Raw genomic sequence first — 24,384 nt, 5'->3', positions numbered from 1 at the left:
CTCACTTTTTTCTTTTTTGTGTTAATAATTACTGTGAATTTCCCAATATTTGGCTCAAACTGCTCTTATTCAGGAAGGCTAGGCAGGGCCTCTTGTTCCACACTCTGACAGCACCTGTGTAATTTTTGGTTTAATGTTTGTCAGCCTGCTGGAAGGTAAGCTCCTCAAGGGTCAGAACCTTCTTTTCTCCCATTTTCACCATTCTCTCCCCTGTGCCAAGCACAATAATTTGTATGCTCCCCAATGAAGGAAAAGCTCATAGATCTCTTAAAGGTAAATATTATTTTTTACTCCTGGAGCTGGGTGTGACTAATGCATTAGAGTTTAAGAAGATCACAGGGAGGAGTCTGAGGTCCAGGAATCTGCCATTTTGAACAGTACTTCTATTTGGATCACACTGGCAGACAGTACCTTGAGCAGTATGGTAAATCAGAAAAAAATTAGACCTTAGAGTTAAGATATGATTTTAAATCCCATTCATGTATTGATTCCAAAAGTATTTTGAGAGCCAGACACTGTGCTGGGTGCTGCAGAGATAGCAAAAGAGGGTTCATACGACTGTCTTAAAGAGCTTTATAGTGGGGGAGAGGCAGGTAAACAGGCAGGTGTAATGCAGTGGACATGTGCTGTGAGAAGGGATGGGGAGGGTATTCTGAGGAGCCAGGGAAGGGGATCCCTAACATCACCTGGGAGGTCAGAAAGGCTGCCCAAGAAAGGGAGAATGAGACTGCGAGGTGATGGAGGAGTTCACCTGGAGAGCAGCTCAGTGGGCCAGTGGAGTGCATGCAGCCATGGCTGCTGAGATAAGCAGTGCGTACATTGCAGGGCAGGGAGCTCACCTGGGCTCCAAGACTCAAGGAGGAGGACTTGGAAGGAGGCATCTCTGAAGCAAGTGAGCCTCCTTAATGGGGGACGTTCTAGATGATTCACACAATTCTCAAATGTTTGCATGCTCTCTTAGCTAGATGGAGAGTGGGTGATTATGTCTACTGTCCTGCTTTCTTAAGTCTCATCCTGAAGTTTGAGCATGAAATTTTCCCCTGTGTTATTTTAATGAAACTGCAAAGATCAGAGATTAATCCAGCATGATATGTAAAGGGCTCAGCAAACACGAAAGCAATAAAGTCAAGACAGCGGGTGACAGCACAGAATTTCATAAGTATTAAGTTAATTTAGGGCTTTTATATGAAACCCCCCAAAGGTCCTGATAATAAATTCTCCTTCTCTTTTCCATAGCCACTCCTCCTTTCCCATCCAAAACTTTTCTGGACTTCAGAGTCTCCCTGCACCCCCAGAGGAGCTCTCTGGCCCTCAGCAGGATTGTGAGGGTGGGAACTGGCTGATTTAGGGCCCTATCCTGTTCCCCTTCACAATGAGGGCCGCCTGTTAACTTGGGTCACTGTCCTCTGCATGAAGGTGCATTTTTAAAACACTCCGAGCCAATGACTCTAGACATTTTGGTCTCTTGTTAATATAGGATAATAAATTTCTGAATTCAGCAATGACAAATAACCCTTCGTGAGTTATTAATACTTCATAAAACAAATATCCCAGCTTTTGTTTAGTTTCTGGCTTTCTCTTGTTCTCTACCCTTCTATTGTTCTTTCTCCCAATTTTTTCTTTTCTCTTCCTACATCTGTCTTTTCTCAGACTCCCTTCATAGTACTAAGTTTGGTTTTGATTGTGAAAATGTTGTTCCAAGTATACAGTTTGCTAATCTACTTTGATAACCTCTTTGAATTTCTAAGTGGGATTTTTTTAAAGGGTTGTTTTTGTTGCAACTGTGCAGCCTTGCTTTAAAGGCTTCTTTTACCCTCGAGTTAAAGAGGATTTTATAATGCATAGTTTTTCCTTAACTAAGGCCATTTTTTATCTACTTGCTTTATCTTTTTCATTCTTTATTCCTCCCCTACGCTCTCTTTCCACTTTTCTATCTCCTTTTCCGGTGTGATATCTCATTTATCCAGCAGCATCCTCTCTCCCCTTCCCCTCTCTCTTCTGTTTCTCTTCAATTTCTCTTCTCTCTCTCTGGTGTTGATTTTCTCATTGAAAGTTTCAATATTACAAGAGAGAAAAAAAGGATTCTGATAATTCATTGGAATCCCTACCAGGTCAACTGTGACTAGAAGCAATAAGAGTTGCTGTGAAGGTTTTGAAAATTCATTGAATACGATATTTTTAAAGCTTGTAGTAAAAAAGGACAAGCTGAAATTCTTAACACACATATATACAAATTTCTTGTGCAGAGGAACAGTTCCATTATATAACTAGTTTTGGTTTCACACATGTTACTTTGCTCGTACAACTCAAATTCTGTGTAAATATGGGTTCAAGAACACGTGCTAAATTTGAACACCAGTCTTCTCTCTTGAAACACGTGCATCCTACAAGTCATAGCACTTGCTCTTTTAAGCAGGCATCACTAGCACTTTCCTGCCACTTCTTAACTCTCTGTGTTTTATAGTCTTCCAGGGAGAAAGGAGCCTGACTGCTTAAGCACCCCTCCAGGCAGGATGGACAGCAGCTCCAAATATCTAACAGATGTCGTGCTGTACCTCAGGATGAATCTATTATTGATTCGGAACTCTTGCTCGGGTAACTTTTGCCAGGTTTCCTTTCACACTTGTGATGAGGAAATGGATTGAACATCAGTAAGGGGACAAGACAATAACAATAAACAGACATGGTTTAGAGCAAGGCAGCAATAACAAAAACAATCCCTGGCCCCCGACAGTCTCTCTCCTTCCAGCGCCAGGTTGCAAATCACTTTGTTTCCTTCTCCCTGAGCTCACACACATTCAGATACAGGATCTGAAAACTTGCCCAATTTGAGTTCTTGTTCAGGAAATATTTGGATAAGAGAGACAGGACTAAAGAAATTCAGAGTCATCTTGGAGGAAGTTATCAAAAGACACGGGCGTGTTAGGCCTGGAAAGTGAAAAGGACGACTTAATTCTCCGTTCCTGTCTAATCAGAATCACTTGTAGCCTCAAAAGCAGGTCCTGATTGCAGTGGACGCCAAAGGCATATTTTCCATGTTCAAAGCAGAATCCATCATATACTCCCCCTCCTTCCAAGCCTGTAGTCTCTCATCCAATTTACCTAATACATCACTGTCATATTCATTTTTCTAAAGCTCTTTCCTCTCAACTGCCTTAGATATTTTCAGGAAGTTGGTGTGATAAAAATATATGAATTAGTTTATCTAACCGTTATGTAATGAGTGCCTGTATTAAGGCTGCAGAGAGCAATAAGAAATGGTGCTACCCAGTGTAGCCAGAAGATGGTAATATAAATGAACACACAAAACAGTGACAAGTGGAGTCAGAGCCTTCAAATGGAGCTATGGAGAAGAAGAGAAGGTATTAACTCAATGGAGGGAGGGGGCAAGGCTAGGGATTATCAGGGAAGGCTTCATGGAGGAGGTGACATTTGAGCTGAATTTCCAAGGGTGAATAATATTTTTCTAGGCAGACAAGGAGACTACTCACACCTAGGTATGGGGGTGTGAGAAATCAGGACATTTAATGCAACAGTGAGGAATTCCAGGTCAAAGCGCAGGGGCCACAGGGGATGTGTGTTGAGGGGGTTACCTGGTAGGCAGATAGGTAAAATTTTAAAGATGACAAGCCTGCTATACCATACTAAAGCCTTGGACATTCTTCTATGGGAGAGAGGGACCTATTGATGGATTTTAAACTAGGGGACCATGCAATCATATTTCTAATTAAGACTCATGTCTTGTGGGTTGGGAAGGAGACAGCGAGCCTGGTGGGGGCCGTGCTGTTTGGAGGCAGCACTGACATGGGGTACTAGGGAAAAAGTGCTGTAGTAAGAGTCCAAGGGGAAATTAAGGATTGGGGAGCAATTTCAATGTAAAAGGTTGAATGATGATAAATAATAAATTAACGTAGGCCACTAACTAGCTTAAAAACAAAATAAAATAAAACCTTCAGTGGTTTCTCATGACTTACCAAATTAAGCTGAAAATATTTAGCCTGATATTCAACACCCTTAAGAATTTGGGTCCAGTCCATCTTTCTGATTGCGTTTCTCAATATTCCTCTGCTGGGAGAAGAAGTGGAGGAATGCTCATTGCTTTCTGTGTGTTTTCCTGATTCCCTGTCATTTCTCAGGCTCTTCTCTCTGCAGTGACAACGCTTCCAACCCTTCTGGTCCAAAGCCTCCCAGGAGCCCACCAATTCACTCTCCTTTGTTATCTCTGACTGATTGGAATCTCTCCCTTATTGGAGATTTCATAGGGACATGAGTTTATCTCCCTTATTTCGCGTATTTCTTTGGTGCTTTGTATTGGCTTAATAGTTTTCTCTTTCTTCCAATGCATTTATCAGCTGAGATGTAATCTTAGTGAGTACTAGGATTCTCTTATTCATATTTTTATCCCCTTGCACATCTCACTCCTAGAACTTTGTACAAAGCACTTATTTTTTTCAAATTTAAGATTTTTACTACAGCTGAATTTCCTCACTTTCATGAAGTAAAGTGAAGAATTAGAACATTTAGGCAGATAATTCAAATCAAAGTATCTATTTGGCCATGAAACCTGGCCATTGCTAAATGAAATCTCTTGACAATATTAATTTAAACAAGATTCACTAATTGAGTAGAGAAAAATATATATAAAGTTTTTATACCCCCAAATATCATATTCATCAATAAATTCTGGTTATGTTTGGCACATCACAAAGAGACCAATGGATCATAAAGATATTATTGATAAGATTCTATAAGCTCATATCCTGCTATTAATTTTTTATACCAAATTCTTATTGGCTTTAATGAGAGTTCTGATTTTTTTTCAAAAGACAATCACATAAAAGAAGTTTTAAATAAATTTGTTTTCAGTTCTATAGTGAAGTATATGTAGGTTCAAATGGAGAAAATTGCTTTGGGACATATTTATAGACCATATATATTTATTCATCTAGGGATATTTGAGTAAAAACTCCCCTTGAAGACCACAAACATGAAACAGTATATGAGTATTTGCATCACTACTATTTTATTTCTCAATATGATTATTATTATATTTATATGGTATTTATATTTGAGTGGCAATGAGTATACTTAATTTAAAATCTTTGAAAAATTGTTTCATCTCTACATGGTTCTTAACGATCAAATGTTATCACTATTTAACTGATGTGGAGCCAAAGCACAAAGAGGTGCAGTTAATTCCTGGAGAGAACTTGAGATAACCTGGGGAGTCTGTAAAGATTTTAGCACAGCCTTCAAAGCTCAGTTCTATCCCACTTCCTCCCAATACCTTTGCTTGGCCATTCTGAGTCAGAGTGATCCTCCTGAGTCACTGTTGCATCAGACACGGCTCTTGTGCCCCTCTCTGCTTTGTGTGTGTTGGTCTTGTCTGCCATTTAGACTTCAAGTTCCTTTAGGGACATGAAAACTCATATTATTAGCTCATTGATTAAAATAATTTCTAAAATTACCCCTTGGAATAAAATATGTTAAGCATGTGGTTTATCCTTTCTAGAAACATCTGCTCTAACATTTGTTGAGTACTTAGTATATGTCAGGTACCAGGCGCAGAGAAAGGAATAATCCATTGCAGTACCTTCTCCAAACCTATGGGTGAGACAGGACAATTACCACAGCTGAAGTCTGGTGAGAAGGGTGCTGTTATGGAGAAAAAGACAGGGGTATTGTGGTCCACAAAGAGGGCACTGCTAACAAGCTAGCCACTTACAATCAATAGAACAGAGGCTCAGGAAAGAAAAATAACTTGCCCAGTATAATGGCTCAGTACATGGCAGTAGCAGGATTTAAACCCCAAGTATACAACTTCACAGCCCAGGTTTCCTTTTCGACGTGTATTTGTTATCCCACTTGAACACCTAACTGTGTCTTACTTGTGGGTGTACTCCTCTACACCTGTACTACAGTTGTCATACATAGGAAACAGTTGTTTTACTGAGTTAATGAGTGGAGGTAATGTAATGTTTCTTACTGCATTTCATGCCAAATTTTAAGTTAATGCTAAATGGCTAACTAAAGCATTTCCATGTTTTCAAAGAGAGGTTGGGGGAAGATCAGGAGAGACTATTGCTCTATTTCCCTTTTGCCATTGAAATTGGAAAAAGAAAGAAAGGAAGGAAGGAAGGAAGGAAGAGAAGAAAGAAAGGAAGAAAGAAGGGAAGAAAGGAAGAAAGAAAGAAAGAAAAGCAAGCAAGCAAGCAAGCAGGCCACTGTTTAACCCACATGGATAGAAATGGGGCAGAACTGGGGTCTGGCAATGAGTGATGGGCAGAAGGCTGTTGCAAAGTGAGTGAGTGGACTTTGAAAGTGCAGGGTTGGCTGCTTATACCTTCTGTCTAATTCAGCTGTTTGTATGGGTTTCAGACAGGAAAGGTTCAAGTGCAGGATGGATTTGCGATATAAACGCCCCATTCTTTATGCCCATTCCTCCATCATTAACCTTCCTACTCAGTCCTCGAAATGAAAAGCCCGGCATCTTCCATCTGCTCCACGTTATTTATGATGATGTCTCTAATTATGTCCAATTGAGTTGCTGTCGATGATTAAAGGTAATAAGTAATAATAACTTGGCCTCATCATTACCACCATTATTATTAGCTCATTGATTGCAATAATTTCTAAAATTACCCCTTGGAATAAAATATGTTAAGCACCTGGTTTATCCTTTTTAGGAACATCTGCTCTAAATGTGTGATAGCATGGGACTGAACGTGTCTTGCTCCACAAAGAAAGCAAACAGTGTTGACATTGGGAGTCTTGCCTGTGCTGGTATGGATATATTGTGAGATGATGAGAGGAGGAAATAATGATCATGCTCAAGTTCAATGCTGGAATTGCAGAGCTGTTTTAAAAAAAAGGAAGGAAAACAAACACACACACACAACCTGGCATATTCTGTGGCTACTGCAATCTTTGCTCCTTCTTTGAAAAGATTCCCACCTTCAGTGTTGCCCTGATCTTTGCCATGGTGGTGCTTCTCCTGATCTGTATAACCAGGATATTGGGAAGTGGTAACTGGGAGGAATAGGTAACAAGAGAGATTACAGAGCTACATGTGGTGGGGAGGGCAGTGGTCTATAGGAAATCCGTTGAGAAGATCCACTCCCTAACACCATGTTCCTGCTTTGGTTCTGGAAATTTCACCATTGGTCTTTTGTTCTTTTTAGTTAAGTGTCTTTTCTCAAGACTCCTCTTTGGGAGTGAGAGTCCGCCACTGGGGGTTGTACTGTATGTTTATAATGCCTTGGTATGCTTTCCTTTATAACATACTTACCTCTTTATGGGGATGGTGGCCACTGTGAAGAGACACCGTGTGTTCTTAATGGTAAAAGATACTAGGGAAACATTAGCTCTGAGAATGGTATTTAAAACAGTGGCTATCATTTTGGTCAGTGAAAATATAGAACATTTCCATCATCACAGAAAGTGCTATTTTAGAGAGTGCAGATAGACCTTTAGAAACATTTATTAAGGACTCGATGTGATAAACTTTTGCTGGGTGCTATGAGTTTATTTGCCATAGGCGTCCCCCCAAAATTTGAGCAACTGAATCACACATAATCTATCCCAGCTCTGAAGAACTCAGATACCTAAAAATTATAAGATACATAAACAAGATATAAGGCCTGACATGGTGGCTCATGCCTATCATTATAGCACTTTGGGAGGCCAAAATGGGCCTTTGGGGGCTCCTAGACCCTTTGCCATGGTACCTCTGGTTTCTCAGGGACTTTGCATATAAATCTTCTGAGTGAATTCACTGAGCACAGCTGCAGTGAGCCACGTTCAAGTCACTGTACTCTAGCCTGGGGGACAGACTGTGACCTTGTCTCAAAGCAACAGCAACCACCAGGATCTATGTCTCTGTGTTATCAATATATAAAATAAATGAATATTTAAAAATGAATTACTCCTTATTTGTTGTCTCATTTACTACTCATAAAAATTCTGAAAGAGTGGATTATGCCTATTTTATAAATGAATAAATAGGCCCTGTGAGGCTAGATAACTTATCCAAGGCCACAGAAACTACCTAGCATGCCATGTAAGTGGTAGACCCAGTCTGGCCTTTAGAATCCTATTTCAATGCCTTTTTCCAAAATGTCTTACATACATACACAGGTGGACATAAATGCATATTTACTCTTTCTATATAGAATATTATGCTCCAAAGGAACTCAATTGTGTCATAATCAGACTAAATACAAATTATATCTGGGAAATAAAAATCTGTGGTGTAAAAACCTTTGAATTATTTTTTAGATCTCTTACACTAGGTCAAAAAAAATGCAAAACATTTTAAAAATTGATATTGGTGACTTATAAATATTCAATGAGATAAACACAAAATAGATTTTCTAATTTTATAATTTTGTCACATTATGAAATCACAGTGGTAGAAGTTTTATTTCCTTTCTAACTTGAAATCTTCACTTCTTCTCTCTGCTTTGACCAGGTCATTAGTTACCTACAGTCAAGTATGGATTTGGACTGCTCTGCCTAGGTCAGGTTGGCTCCTAGACCCCTTGCCATGGTACCTCTGGTTTTTCAGAAACTTTTCATATAAACCTTCTGATTGAATTTGCAGAAACTAAGGAATATATATGTCACTGGTATATAAGTACTTGTGGAACTTCTATGTGGCTCCAGGGGTATGATTTGGCCTTGGCATCCACTCCCTTTAATACTTTCAAGGTCCCTGAAGAATGTCGTATTTCAGGAAAGAGTTCTAATCACATTGTATCATTAACTTTATGGAGTGTTGTGGAATAACATTTAGTTTGATTCTGATAGAATAAAGGTGCAAATCCACATGCATAATTTAAAATAAAAATCCCGTGTCTGGTACCATATAAATAGATGCCAGGTGTGAAAGGAGAACTGAAATAGTCTCTGAGGATGCTATCACAAAGGAGGCCAAGCTTTCTCCATCAGCTACTTTCAGCCCCTGGGGAACTCATGTGAGTTGCTTCCACCGTCATATCTGATGTTACTCCTAGAAACTTTTCAGGATCCCTTTTACTCTCCCTACCCTCTCTTTCTCTGCCATATGTATAAATCAAGAGTGAATTTCTGGAGGTTCAGCCTGGAATACCTTGCTTCCTTTATTGAGCTGTGAACCAGAAAGAATGAGGTAAGATAGTTACAAAAGTTATTTGTTAGCTTCCAGACTACATTGGCGTAAGGGCATCATTTTTTTATTTGCAGAAGAGTTTAAGCTTCAGCTAAATACCCAAATGCTAAGAAACTCACCCCCGCAAAAAAAGTTGTTAGAACTAAAAAACAAATTGAGTAAAGTTGCAGGATATAAAATCAACATATGAAAACAGTGTGTTTCTATCCACTAACAAAAAAAATCCAAAAAGGACATTAAAAAACAATCTCATTTAAAATATCATCAAAAAAGCCTTAGATATAAATTTAACCAAGGGGTGAAAGATCTGTGCACTGGAAACTATAAAGCACCAATGAAACAAATTAGAGACAAATAAATGAAAATATATCCCATGTTCATAAATTGGAAGAATTAATATTGTTAAAATGTCCATATGACAAAAAGATACCTAATGATTCAATGCAATCTCTATCAAAATTACAATGGCATTTTTTCACAGATATACAAAAACAATCCACAAATTTATATAGAACCACACACACACACACACACACACACACACACACACACAAACAGAATAGCCAAAGCAATCCTAAGTAAGAAGGACAAAACTTAGAGGCATCACACTTCTTGATTTCAAATTGTTTTACAAAGCTATAGTAGTCAAACCAGTATGGTACTGACATAGAAATAGACACATAAACCAATGGAACAGAATAGAAGGTCCAGAAATAAACCCACACATATATGGTCAACTAATTTTTGACTGGGGCATCAAGAATGCAAAAGGAGAAAAAATAGTCTCTTCAATAAATGGTGCTGGGAAAATTGGTTATCCACAGGAAAACAAATGAAATTGCACCCTATCTTACACCATACACAAAAATGAACTCAACATCGATTAAAGACTTAAACATAAAACCTAAAACTGTAAAACTCCCAGAAGAAAACATGGGGAAAAAGTCTCTTGACGTTGGTTCTGGCAATAATGTTTTGAATATGACACCAAATGCACAGACAACAGAAGCAAAAAATAAGTAGAATTACATCAAATTAAACACCTTCTTCACAGCAAAGGAAACAATCCACAAAATGCCAAATCAATCTGTGGAATGGGAGAAAATATTTGCAAACCGTACACCTGATAAGGGGTCAATACCTAAAGTATACAATGAATTTCTATAACTAAAGGGCAAAAATAAAATAATTCAATTAAAATTAGGGAAAGAACCTGAATAGACATTTCTCCAAAGAAGATATAGAAATGACCAACAGGTGTATGAAAAGGGGCTCAGCATTACTAATCATTACGGACGTGCATATCAAAACCACAATGAGATACCACTTCACACCTTTAGTATGGCTATTATAGCCAATTTCCATGTTCTCACCAGCACTTGTACATACATATAGGTATACACATATATGTATATATGTATATATACAAGTGCTGGTGTATATATATGCACACACACACAAGTGCTGGTATATATATATACACACACAAATATATATATTATGTATATATACACACAAGTGCTGGTGAGAATGTGGAAAAAGGGGAATCCTCGTACACTATTGATGGAAATGTAAATTTTTATAGCCATTATGGAAAACAGTATGGAGTTTCCTCGAAAATTAAAACTACCATATGATTCAGCAATCTCACTTCTGAATATAGATCCGAAGAATTGAAATTAGGATCTTGAAGAGATATCTATGCTTCCTTGTTCATTGCAGTATTATTCACAATAACCAAGATATAGAAACATGTAAGTGTCCTGTGATGAATGAATGGATAAACAATTGTGATACACACACACACACACACACACACACACACACACACACACACACAGTGGAACAGTGGAATATCATTCGCCTTCAAAAAGGAGATCCTGCCACGTGCAATAACTTGGGTGACCTAGAGGGTGTTATCATAAGTGAAGTAAGCCAGTCACAGACAAATGCTGTATGACCTCTGTATGACCTCATTTACATGTGGAATCTAAATCAAACTCTTAGAAGCAGAGAGTAGAATGGTGGTTGCTAGGGGATGGGTAGGAAGAAAGGGGGAGGTGTTGGTTAAAGGGTACAAACTTTCAGTAATGCAAGGTGAATAACTTCTGGAGATCTATACAGCATATACAATATTGTAGACTTAACATTTGCTAAGAGAATAGATCTTATGTTAATTGTTCTTACCACAAAAATAAGCAAATTAATTAAATAACAACAACAACAATAATAAATGCATTGGAAGGAAACTCTGGGAGGTGATGGATATGTTGATGGCCTTGACAGTGGTAATAGATTTATGGATGTATACGTATCCACAAACTCATCAACATATATATATATGAAATATGTACAGTATAGGTCAATAATACCTTAATAAAGTGTTTTATTTTTTAATACTGGTAAGAAGGAGAGCTCTGAACTACCATCTAACACAATGGATGTGTAATTTAGCAAACTTGGAACTGTGTAAATATATCAGAAAGCATTTATTCCAACATTCATTTCCTTCTGTCCTCTGACAGGCATCTTTGTCTTTCACCTGCTGCCATTTATTTTAGCAGCAAAGGTAGTTCACTGCATACTTGGATCTATCCTCAAGAAAGATGATGGACAAAGTTCTCTTCAACTCCTCCAAACACCCTTTTCTGAACCCTTCTTTCCTCTTTTAAGGTCTCAACCTTTTTTTTGTTTGTTTTAACCTTACTGTTTTCTGCTTCTCAAAGTCACCCGTGTCATAGAGTCAAATAATATAATGACTTCTCATAGAGGAGAGTTGGGGAATTAACTAGTGGCCCTACCCAGGAACATCAGCATTTACAGGAGGAAATCAGACAGGGAAAGGTTATGTTCAAAGGAATGAATGAAGTCAGGGTTTCACACACTGTAGGTCATGCATTTGAGAATAGCTAGGGGTGACACTCTTCACCAATATTGGAAATCTCTTGTGAGCTTGATCATTATTTTCTGCACCCTTGCTAGGCTGAGGGAGGAGTGAGGAAACTTCTGTGGGGCCTGAGCATCAGTCAAGAGGACCTAGATGAAAAGCCTGGAGCGGGGGAGGCCCACGGCCACAGAGCACTTGGAAGAAGAAGGGAACATGTGGTCCACTGGTGATCTGTGTTTACTCGTCTGTCTGGTGTGTTCCGAGAGGAGGATGCAGGCCAGCCAGAGGTCAGCAAGTCAAAACCCTTTGAAGACAGACCCAGCTTCTGAAATGGATCTGGCGTTCCCTTGCTGGCTCCGTATCCCACAGTAGTTCACACACTTCCCAGCCATTACCTTTTGTGTGTGAATTGTCTACAAATTTCATTGATAGAAACACAAATGTGTAAAATTGTGACATCTTTATTTTTCTGGTACTAAACAATTACTCTCTGGTGCTCCATTTTCCCTAACAAGAACTTTAATCTTATTATTTCTGAGCAGGCATACATTTAAACCCAATTAGTATTTTCTCCCCGACTCTTCGTCATCCAAGAGTATCATATATATGTTTTTGGGGTATGCACATTAGGGCAGGAGTTGTCATAGTTGTCCTTGCCCTTCATTGTCCCCCTTTGAGTGCACCTAATTCACATCACCACTGACCTGTGTGTCTCCTGCTGGTGTCCATGGTCCATCAGGGTCTCAGGTTTGTCCTGCCCGTGCTGTTGCTGCTGATAGTGGCCTCTTGTCAGGCCTCTTCTGATCCAGGCCCTTCAAGAACATAAGAAATGTTTGGATGCTCTCTCACAATCCCTTTCTTCTTAGGTATTCCAATTTCCTCTCTTAGTTCATTGCACTGAGGGGCAGGGCACATCTGAGAGGCTCTAAACTCAGCCTACTGAACAGGAGGGGAAAGGCAGTGTTCTCTTCCAAGAATTCCCCCTCCCCATCCCAAACCTAACTACAGTTTAGATCACGTCTAGGGCTGGGCCTAGCTCTACAAGAGAGGAAGATGGGAGCAGAGTCCCTTCTCTGAGACCCACACAGTGACTACTAAATATTACCCCCTTTTCCATCTCAATTCTCTTCTTTCTCCAGCAGATTGAATTTATGTAGTTTTTTGAGAGAAATCTGCCTTTTTCCTAACACTACTACTTATGGTATAAGATTTATCTTCATATTCCATCTGAATTGACTCAAAAAAACCTTTTCTCTATCATAAAAACTTGGCTCTCACAATGAAAGCCTTGGCTCTCAAGATTATGCTCTGCTTTGAGTTTCTAGAGAATATTTTAGAAATAAAAAGTCAAGATTTGATTCTTATATTTTCTGCATTTTCTCCTTCCAAAAGCAATAAAAAATATCTAGTTTTTTATTGTGGTTTTGGGTTTTTTTTTTTTTTTTTTAAATTGAGACTGAGTCTCACTCTATTGCCCAGGCTGGAGTACAGTGGCGTGATCTCAGCTCATTGCAACCTCTGCCTCCCTGGTTCAAGCGATTCTTGTGCATCAGCCTTCCAAGTAGCTGGGATTACAGGTGTCCACCACCATGCCCAGCTAATTTTTGCATTTTTAGTAGAGACAGGGTTTTACCACGTTGGTATGGCTGGTCTCAAACTCCTGACCTCAAGTGATCCCCCCACCCTGGCCTCCCAAAGTGCGGGATTACAGATGTGAGCCACTGTGCCCAACCAAATATCTAGGTTTTCAGGTAATAGTTCTATAAAGAAGCATAGAAATAGTCATAATGCATGGATTACTGCTTCAGAAAACCACCCTGATAGACTAGAGTTGCCACAATTTTCCTTGCCCACTTTAGCAATGATCAGATTCTCATGAGAATCAAGGAAAGGAAGGTAGAGTCCATTAGGGATAGCAAGGAGACCAAAAGGGGAAAATTCCAAAAAATGGAAAGTGAGTAGACATCAAAATTTTCTTTATGTTTACCATTAAGAATGCTTGCAAAAGGCATCATAAAAATATGGGAGGCAAACTAAAAAAAACTTGCTGTTAGTTTCAGCTCTACCATTTCGTAGCCATATAACATTTGATAAGACAGCCTTACTGGTTTATTCATCCGTGCAATGGATATAATAATATTTGCCTGGCTTGTTTACTTTAGAAGTATGTGTCTACATGGAAATCTGAGTAGATGTTTTATTTAATAAGCTTTTTTCTCTATAGAGAAGAAACAACTGTGCCTAACAATAATTGTATGAAACATGGTAATTAAGAAAGACCCATGTTCCTTAAATGACAAATGGTCTTACTTTCTATTTTAAGAGACAGGCATCTTTCCAGATTTAATAGATCTTTTTCTGTCTCTTCCTTTTTTTCCCCCAGGAATAATTTAGGCAGTGAGTACTTCAATTGTATTCATCTTCAAGTCTGACCTAGAACTTAAGTCTGCAGTTAAGTCATTGGGCATTGCAGAAGATTGAGTACTTGGTAAATGAGATGTACATGCACTATTGTCTGAAAATTTATCCCTGCCAAAACTCATGTTAAAATTTAATCCACAATGAGGCAGTATTGAGAGGTGGGGCCTTTAAGAGGTGATTGAGTCATGAAGGCTCTGCCCTCATGGATGGATTAATCCATTGATGGGCTAATGCATTAATGTGTGAATGGATTGATGGGTAATCATGAGAATGAAACTGGTGGCTTTATAAGAATAGGAAGAGAGACCTGAGCTAGCACACTCAGCCTCCTTGCCATGTGATGCCCTGTGCCAACTTGGGACTCTGAAGAGGGTCCCCACCAGCAAGGAGGCTCTCACCAGATATAGTCCCTCAATCATGGACATCTCAGCCTCCATGATTGTAAGAAATCCATTTTCATTTCTACCCAGTCTTAGATATTCAGTTATAAGCAACAGAAAATAGACTAAGACGATGTAGCAGTGGACTGTGGATAGTAAAAATCAAAGGATGATAATGTGGCTCCTGTTCTTGAAAAATTCCAAGTCCTACTGAGAAGACATTTGTTTAATCATTATTTATTATTTCAATAAATATTTATCAAGCCTCCCCATGTTCCAGGTATTGTTCTAGGTGCTAAGATTACAGCAGAGAACAAATGTTTTTTAAATGAAGCTTTCATTTTTGTGAGACTTGAATCAAATGTACAAAACAAGAGTAAGTGTTTTGAAACGTAAGTCATTACTAAATCATGTGGTACAGAGGATTAGTGCTGTTGGAAGACACAGAAAAAAAGATGAATGTGAGGGTGTTGGTTGAAAAATGCAACTTTCAATAAATTACATTTTAAGCTGGATCTGAAGTTTAGAAGAAATCTTTCAAATGAAAGGAAGAAATACAAGGAAAGGTCTCTAGAGTAAGCATGATTTATTTGTAGACATAGAGGAAACTTGCTTGACTTAAATAACAGGTATATTTTGGAGAGAATTGGTGAATCCAACTGGAGAAGTACTGTGAAAAACTATGACAATTAAACTGAGAAATTTAGTTTCAATGAAATTGGAAGTAAAGGGCCATGGAAAGTTCTGGGTGGAGTGGTGGTCAGATATTGGTGACATAAGGGTGTGTAATGTAATGAACATTGTCTTTAGATAATATGGATTTAGTGCACTCAAAATTCAGGCCACAGGGAGAATTACACATGAATTTTCATTTTCAAAGGCCCACACACTCTGAAGAAGATTGTAAATTACATGGACAATTGATTATTTGTATAATCTTGACAAGCCTGCATAAAAAATAATTTCCCCTGAAATCCAGATTACTAACTTAATAAAAAGAATATCTTTGTCTTAGCTTCTAAGCTATATAGTTACATGGAGCTGTGTACATTTGCCTTCATGACATTTACATGTGGGATAATGGATGTGGATTTAATGCAATAAGTACTTATTTGTTCACTTGGAGTTACCATGTCATGTTTCTATTGAAGGTGGGGAACTAAAAGTAGGAGTTCAGACATTTTAGGGACAATCTCATCACACACAGAGAGAAAGGGCTTGGATAATCAATTTAGGAACACTTTTCTTTTTCTTGATCCAGTGGCCAAAGGCAGATTGATAAGTGGGTATTATTTTCCAGAGAGGCTTAAGAACTTATTATTGAGAAGATAACCAGCCCTCTATTGAGAAGTCAGACCATAGCAGCCATGTGTTTATAAGCCTTTGGTTTGTTTTAAGATGGAGGGTTCCTCACACCATTAAATTTGGAGTTGGTTAGGGATAATGTGGTTCAGGTTTTCCCATAATTGTATGGGAATTCCCTGGGTGAAATGTATGGGTCTGGGAAAGATCAGATCTGACTATACTCAATAACTTCTGACTTTCAATTCATCAGAGTGCCCAGTGGTCTCTCCTCATATATCTCCTCATCAAGCTTTAAGTTGGTAAAGTTTTCATAGATACAATAGTGCTTCTCATCATGGGCTGCCAATGAAATCCAAAAGGAATAGAGTGTGTGTTTGGTCAATGGAATTGGCAAACAGAGCAGGCTTCTGGGGCATCTGGACATTGTTCATACTGAAGCCTCTTATTTGTTCATTTGGAAATGAACAATCAGGAAAGCTTCTACATTTGGAGGATGTTTGCAAAATGAGTTCTCTCAGGTTGAATTTGGCCATGGTCCCATGTGAAGCAGTTGCACTTTTTACTCAACAGATTTTGGATAAACCAGGGAAGCCTGGCTCCTCATATGGTCCGATCTTTGTTGCATTGCCCATTTTTGCAGTTCTGACATCTGGAATGTAAATTAGAACTACGTATTTAATATTTCTGTTTAATGTTTATTATTGAGCTCCCCTGAAGATTGTTATTTGGAATTGGCTACCAAGGGCCTGTTATTCTAATTGACAGAGCTCTTATCCAGCATGCTGGTTATTCCTTTCTCTCTCTGAGTACACTAAGAAAGGGGTGGTGAGCTTTTTCAATTTTCAATGAAAAGAGTAAGTCAGCAGAGATATATAAGTTGACTTTTTTGCCTGGCAGTTGATAAATGTCCATTGAATGAACAATTCTGGAGTCTTCCAGGACATTTCTGTGTAGAAACTTCTTATTTACACTCTAGAAACTTTGGAGAACCAGTGTTGGTTCTGCTAAACAGTATTCTGGTCCTCAATGCCTAGATTCACCGTTTTAGACCCCAGACACACCAAGTTATGCACTTTGCTTTACTAAATTCTATAAAGCTTAGTCAATGAATACTAGACAGACATATGGCTCTCAATGCTATTGGGAATGCAGTTGCATGGAGCTGTGTACATTGACCTTCATGACATTTACGTATGGGATAATGAATGTGGATTTAATGCAATAGTTCATGGTTTGTTAACTTGGAGTTACCAAGTCATGTTTCCATTGAACGTTGGGGACTAAACTAGGAGTTTCTAAGAAATAACTTCTACTCTTAAAGGCCTGGCGCGGTGGCTCAAGCCTGTAATCCCAGCACTTTGGGAGGCTGAGACGGGCGGATCACGAGGTCAGGAGATCGAGACCATCCTGGCTAACCCGCTGAAACCCTGCCTCTAAATACCAAAAACTAGCCGGGCGAGGTGGCGGGCGCCTGTAGTCCTAGCTACTCGGGAGGCTGAGGCAGGAGAATGGCGTGAACCGGGGGAGGCGGAGCTTGCAGTGAGCCGAGATCCGGCCACTGCACTCCAGCCTGGGTGACAGAGCAAGACTCCGTCTCAAAAAAAAAAAAAAAAAAAAAAAACTTCTCCTCTTGAGTAGCTATATTAGTTTGTTAGGGCTGCCATGCAAAATAGCACAGACTGGGAGGCTTAAACAACAGAAATTTATTGTCTCACAGTTCTGGAGGCTGGAAGTCCAAGACTAAGGCGTTGGCAGTATTGGTTTCTTCTGAGGCCTTTCTCCTCAGCTTGCATGTGGCCACCTTCTCACTGCATCTTTGCACCGTCTTTCCTCTGTGAATGACCTCTCTGGTATCTCTGTGTCCTAATCTTCTCTTCCTATAAGTACATCACTCAGATTGGATTGGGATCCACCCTAAGGACCTCGTTATACCTAAGCCACCTCTTTAAAAACTCTATCTCCAAATACAGTCACATTCTGAGGTACTAGGGTTAGGACTTCAACATATGAATTTGGGGGTGGGGGCACAATTAAGCCTATAACAGTACTTTCCAGTACTGTTTTGCAGTTCCACTAAAGAGCCAATAAAATAGAAATGCAAGGCACGTGTGCCAAGAGTTCAACAACAATGTATACTGAAGCGATACATCTAATGACTATTATAGAAGCGTGGAATCAGCCAAATGTATGAGCAAAGTTCCATGGGGATTGAGAAACTAGAGTGCTCCCGTCTATTTGGAAGAAGCTTTATGGATGAGGTGGTTCTGAGATGGACATTGAAGAAGAGATTTAAAAGAACAAACTATTAAATTGAATTATGTGAAATTTCAATTATTTAGATCAAATATAAGCAATTTCATATAGTATAACATATTTATTTTTGTGCTCATAGTATAGGGCAAGGACTGGCAATTTTCTTTTCTATAATATTAAGAACCAGGTGGTAAATATTTTAGGCTTTGTGGGCTATGTGGTGTCCTTCACAACTACTCAACTCTACTGTTATAGTGTGAAAATATCTATGGATGATATATAAACAAATGAATGTATGATGTATTCCAATAATACTTTATTTACAAAACCAGACAGCAGAAGTAACCAGTTAGTAGAAGAGTCACGACAACAACTTAGGTCCCCTGACTCACAGACTAATGTCCTTTGCTTTATGCCACATTATTTTATTTCCTAGGAACTAGTAGGTTTCCAAGTGAATACTGGAACTTTTTTTCAATTCAAAAAAGCCCATTTGGGAAAATAAAAACTTCTAAAACTGCCAAGAAAAAAGACAGCGGGCTGAATTTGCCTTCTGGGCCATAATTTGCTTACTCTTGTGTAGGGAAACTTTAAATTCCCTAACTTTTCTATTTGCTGAAACATGTCTTCCCTGATCCTTTCACACCCCTGTGCCGATCACGGAGTTCCTCTTCTGTGACATGTGTATCCCTTGTTCTTTCCGAAGTAGAGCCTTTCAACATGCAGAGACTGCAAAGAGCAGAAAATGCCTTGGCTCCAACTCAATGTTGTCATGTGGTAACAGACCACAAACCTAAGCCACTTCCGCCTTGTTGTTGAACTCTTGGCACATGTGTGTTGCGTTTCTATTTTATTGGCTCTTTAGTGGAACTGCAAAAAGATTTGTGGCCTCCTTTCATCTAGCGAGAGAAAACAAGCAACCACTTCTCTTTTCACAACCTAAAATCCTCCTTGGTATCCATATTGCAGAAGGGACTTTTTCACAGTGTCAGATCTTTCCAGATAACTGAGAATATCCAGTAAATAAAAACAAATAATTCATTGTGGGTATAAGATTTATAAAGTGTCCATAAATCTCCCTGTCTTTATAGAAAGAGGAAACTGATTAAAACGCAACCTTACTGGGAAGACTCCGTGGTATCACTGGGGACTCCTCACTTACTAGTTCTTTACAGTCATTTATAGCGTGGCTGCTCCATGCCTTTCCGGGACCTGGGGTAGAACGGTGACCAAGCTAGGCAAGATTCCTCTTTTCATGGAGGTTTCATTCAAAGGGGAGAAACAGGAAATAAATAAGCAGAAAAGCATATGAATCAAATAAATTCAAGTGGTAATTATTTGTAAAGAAAATAGAGCAGAGTAATGGGATGCAGATTGAGAGTGGCTATTTAAGAAAGAGTGAAGGGATGGCGAACAGAGAAGGGGCTGACCATATGAAGTGTTGCCTTGGAGTTTCACAGACCGAGGCAAGGGCAACGCAGAGGCACTGAGCTGAGAACAGGCTTGGTGCAGTCGCGGATCAGCAAGGCCATTGCGGCTGGGATGGATGAACTGAAGGGATGGAAGTAGAGGGCAGGGTAGAAAAATCTGCTCTGAGACAGTGAGGCCCCAGGACACACTGAGCAGTTAAGACTCTGTCCCAGACCAAAATAGCCTCAGATGGCTGTGCTTCTTAAAGTCCCTATGTCCTTTTAACATGTTTTTCCTTTCCTTTTTTACCAAGTTAGCTTAGGCCACTCTGTTAATATTCTGCTTTAATCTCTGGGATGAGAAACTAGATAGATCGTTAATCTTGATTTAAACAATGTAGTAAAGCCAAATTGAACTCTAAATGGGGGTGTGAAAGACTTTTCCATGAATAAAGTTCATGGGGTTTTTATAGCCTTTTAAAAGCTCAGACTCCTTCTTCATATTGAACTCTCAGCTGTGTTTTTTGCTAGTTAAGGCTGCTGAATGGTATTCTACAGTCTCTTCCTCTATAATCGTACCTACCACACTCCTGTATCCTCAGAAAGAAATTTAGTAAATTTCTAAAGGAAAACGCTTGCCACATTCCAGTAATTGCGTCTTTCCATGATACCAAATCATCAAGAAGGATCTTGGAGGCTGAATGCAGGGTTAGTGCCCACTTCACTCCCTCCTTCCTTTTCCTCTTTTCTGCTTGGATTCACAGGAGAATTCATTATAGAAAACACTCTCTCTCCCTACTTCTACTGTTGTTGGTAACAAGAAGATGAACAGTAACACCGTTTCTTTTCCTATATAGAAGAAGTAGCATTTGAATGGAGCAGGATTTCAGTGAGTATGGAAGTGAGGGTATTGGGAGCTAAAGGCACTCAGACCCTGGTCAGTGTGTAGGTGTCTCTGCAGCAGCATTTAAATGGGGCAGGATTTCAATGAGGATGATGGCGAGTGTTGGGGGCTAAAGGCATTCAGATGCTGGTCAGTGTGTGAATGTCTCTGGGCCTCAGCTCCCTTCTCTGTTGCCCTTTTCTCCTTCCTATTCTCGTACCATAATGTCATCCCATCAGCTACTTTGGCCAGAGCCTGTCAATACTGTTTTTTTCAACCACAAATCCAGTTTTTAAAGCTCTATTTTCAATGATTTTACTTTTTCATAAGAATTGAAGACCGGAATACTGTTTGGCAGAACTAACATTGATTTTACCACCAGGTGCAGGAGACAACTGCCATGAGTGACTTCTGGGACACATAACAACCCTACTGTGTCCTCCCCAAACCCTTCCTTGAAATTCCATCACAACAGCTATAATACTTTGATTTAAATTTTAAAACTCCCATTAAAATGTAAATGCCCAGAGGAAGAATAATGCCTTGAACTCTCTCTAAGCATTTATCCCTTAGGGTGAGTTAGATATTTTACTGACATTAGATTTTTATAGGAGAAAGAGGGGACAGTGTGAGAATGGGAGAGTACTCTGAAAGAAAGGCTGGGAACACCAAAGACCAACTTGGCTGACTTTACAATCATCTAAAACTGCAGTCTCAGGAAATGTCACTGGGCTAATTGTTCCCTACTTTGGTTTATTAATCCTGGTTTCTTTGGTTTGGATTGGTTTCCATCCCTCTGCCCAAGCCACGATGTCATAGCCAAGCGTCACTATCCCTATTGGGTATGATTTGCTACAATTGCTGGGTCCAAGCTTCTGAATCATCTCAAGACTCAGTGTATTTGTTCTGTTGTTTGGCTACCCTTCTATACATATTACAAAATCTATCCCAAATCTGGCTGACCATTTTCTGTTACTACTATCCCCTCCTCCATTAGTAATATATGTAAGTCACCCTAAGGGATAAATGCTCCTCCATCCAGAGGAGGAGAGGATAGGAGTAAATCATAAAACCCTTCCCTGTCTTTCATCCATCTCCCTTTCTGGAGCCAGTTTTTTCTCTTGCACCCTACATCACCCATGTTCAATAGCTCTTCCCCTTGACCATTAATCCTGGATGTGGATCTTGTCAAATCTTGTTTAAAAATCAAAGCACTCTTCATACAGCCACTAAATCTGCTTCATCTTTCATGACAGGGATATCTTCAAGGAACTCCATCCGATTTGTTAAACATGACCTCCTCTGCCTGGGTCCTCAAGCCTCCCTTCAATAAAGTAGGCTTTTCCAGGTGCTCTCCTACCACATCCTTTAAGAATGCTTCCAAGAACTCCCTCCACTGCACCCTTCTTATCCCTAAACAAAACAGATGTTACACACTCTGGTCTCCTATCTCTCTGCTTGTCTTAAGAGGGATCTTAAAAGAAATATGAAGGATGGATCTGGCTATTTTCAAATCCTTTGGAATTACTTCCAAATAGATGAATTTCAGTTACTGCTGCTTTACCTTGTCTGATTTTCCCATGAATGCAAATTTTTTTTTTTTTTTTAAGTAAAATGAATAGCCATGTGTTTTCCACTGCTTTGCATGATATACTTATGTTGTATTTTTTGAAACTTGCCTATAGGTCAATTATCTTCAAATGTAAATTCAGGATTTGAGGGGACTCAATATGTAACATGCCTTTGAACCAATGGAGAGATTGGTTCAGAACCAATTGAGAGATGGGCATAGCTCTGTGAAGACTGAGCCTCCACCTTTAACATTGTAAGTGAATTTTCTATTGTTTTAATCCTTTATCAGATACACTTTTCTGCCCAATCATTGGGACAATCAGATAATTATGAGATTCCTCCCTCAGCGCATAGCCCACACAACAGAGTAAAATGTACCCTTCTGGCAAATAAGTAGATCACAATGAGAGGAGTGAGAGGTAGGGGCTAGGCCAAGCATTCATATTGTGTTTTTCCAAGTTTAACCCTCAGAAAAGTCATTCCTAAAGAGTAGAATGTGTGAGGCATGGAGAGGGGCTGAAGAAGTGTAGGAACACTGTGGAAGTTCCTCCAGATAAAGGTTCAAATAGGTAGGCATAGGCTCCCAGTATTCTTAGGTAGCACAAGAATTACATATGTTGTTTGATGTAAAATGCAGATTCCTAAGGCCGAATCTGATTCAAGATCTGGAATAGGACCAAGGGTATCCAAATATATAAATGAACTCTCAATGATTCTAATGCAGGTAGTTGGTTAACCCACTTAGAGGGACATTACATTAAAATCTTACAAAATGTTCTCCAAAAAAAAGGATTATATAATTAACTGTTTTGGAAATATTAAATAAAAACAAATTAAGCACACTTTTCTTGATTTATAATATGATAAACATTGAACAGAATGGAACATGATATTTCTGAAGCTTTTTTTCAGACCGCTCATTAATGATTTGAGGGATGCCACTGCACTAACACAGTTTGAAAGGTGCTGAGTTGAGTGCCTGAAATAAGAGAGCTACCTATTGTCATCTGTACTGGTTAGAATATACCTGAAATTCAGTTTACGGCACTACCATGCTTTAAGAGAGTTGTTGAAAACCTTGAGCATGTTGAAAGAATTTAGTCTTTAGGGGTTTGCTAATGAACAATGGTGGAAGGAGACTGAAGAGACTCTTAGGCTAAAATGGCAGTTCAAATATACTAAACTCACATTGGTCAAAACCCTAACAAAGCCATAGAAAAGAGATGGAAAGGACTAGCAAATAAAGCAAGAAAACAACAGTTATACATTTTGGAAGCTGGAAAACATACAAACCAGCAGTAAATGAGTTACCAAAACCAAAACAGTGGAATGCAAAACCAAAGAGGAGAGAGCTGGGAATCAACCCATCATGGATTCTTCAGAATCTCTGGAATTCTCAGGACCGGACAGGACAGCTCCAGTTTCCTTTGTAACTGGGCATGATGGTGTTAAACAAAATATAAAGGATTGGGTGAAAACTTCTGGCAAAGCAGTCAGATGTTTAGGTTTTCTTCCAAGTTCTATGCCACTGGGTAACTGACCTTCCTTCACTCTAGAGGTTTATTATCTGAAGAGGGTAGAACAGAGAAACCTGGGACAGGGAGTTGGCTGGCACAGGTGTTAGTACAGTTAAGATGGGCTATCCTACTGAAAATAAGGTATATGCATTAAATATTTAATGCTGAGTTCCCCAGTCCTATTTTAACCCCCAGCCCTAACAAGTCTCCTAGAATTCCCTAAGTAAGAAAATGAAAGAACATACTTTTAAAAATCTGATTATCCCCAAAGAAAAGACCAAAACCAGGGGCTCACTGCAGAATAGCCAACCACATCACTTACCTGACTGCTCAATGTCAACAACCCCATTTACAAATGCCTACAGCAATATTCTGGGTATCATATGCCCTCCAAGAACTTTGCTACTCCCCATTGAGAAGCAGTATTTATTTCTCTCCCATTGAGAATGGGTGGAGCTTTGTGACGGCCTCAATGAATGAAATGTATTGCATGATTTTTGAGGCCAGGTCATCGAAGACAGTATGGCTTCTGCTTGGCCCTTTCTCTCTCTAGATGCCTGCCCTTAGAATCTTCTCACCATGCTGTGAGGAAACCCAAATTTAAGCCCA

At 39.3% G+C, this 24,384-nt stretch overlaps 1 long non-coding RNA gene across 1 annotated transcript; it reads right to left on the bottom strand.

Moving 5' to 3' along the window:
- Positions 1-4,919: 4,919 nt before the first annotated feature.
- LOC140713414 (uncharacterized) lies at positions 4,920-24,222 on the bottom strand. The gene is made up of 5 exons (XR_012095492.1): positions 24,098-24,222; positions 17,857-18,018; positions 14,023-14,068; positions 12,740-12,847; positions 4,920-5,408 (listed from the first exon to the last, which is right to left on the bottom strand). It is a non-coding gene; the product is annotated as an uncharacterized lncRNA (long non-coding RNA).
- Positions 24,223-24,384: the final 162 nt, after the last annotated feature.

This window comes from Chlorocebus sabaeus, chromosome 14 (assembly GCF_047675955.1).
Source record: "Chlorocebus sabaeus isolate Y175 chromosome 14, mChlSab1.0.hap1, whole genome shotgun sequence".
NCBI lineage: Eukaryota > Metazoa > Chordata > Mammalia > Primates > Cercopithecidae > Chlorocebus > Chlorocebus sabaeus.
This window is presented reverse-complemented; position numbering and strand designations above follow the sequence as displayed.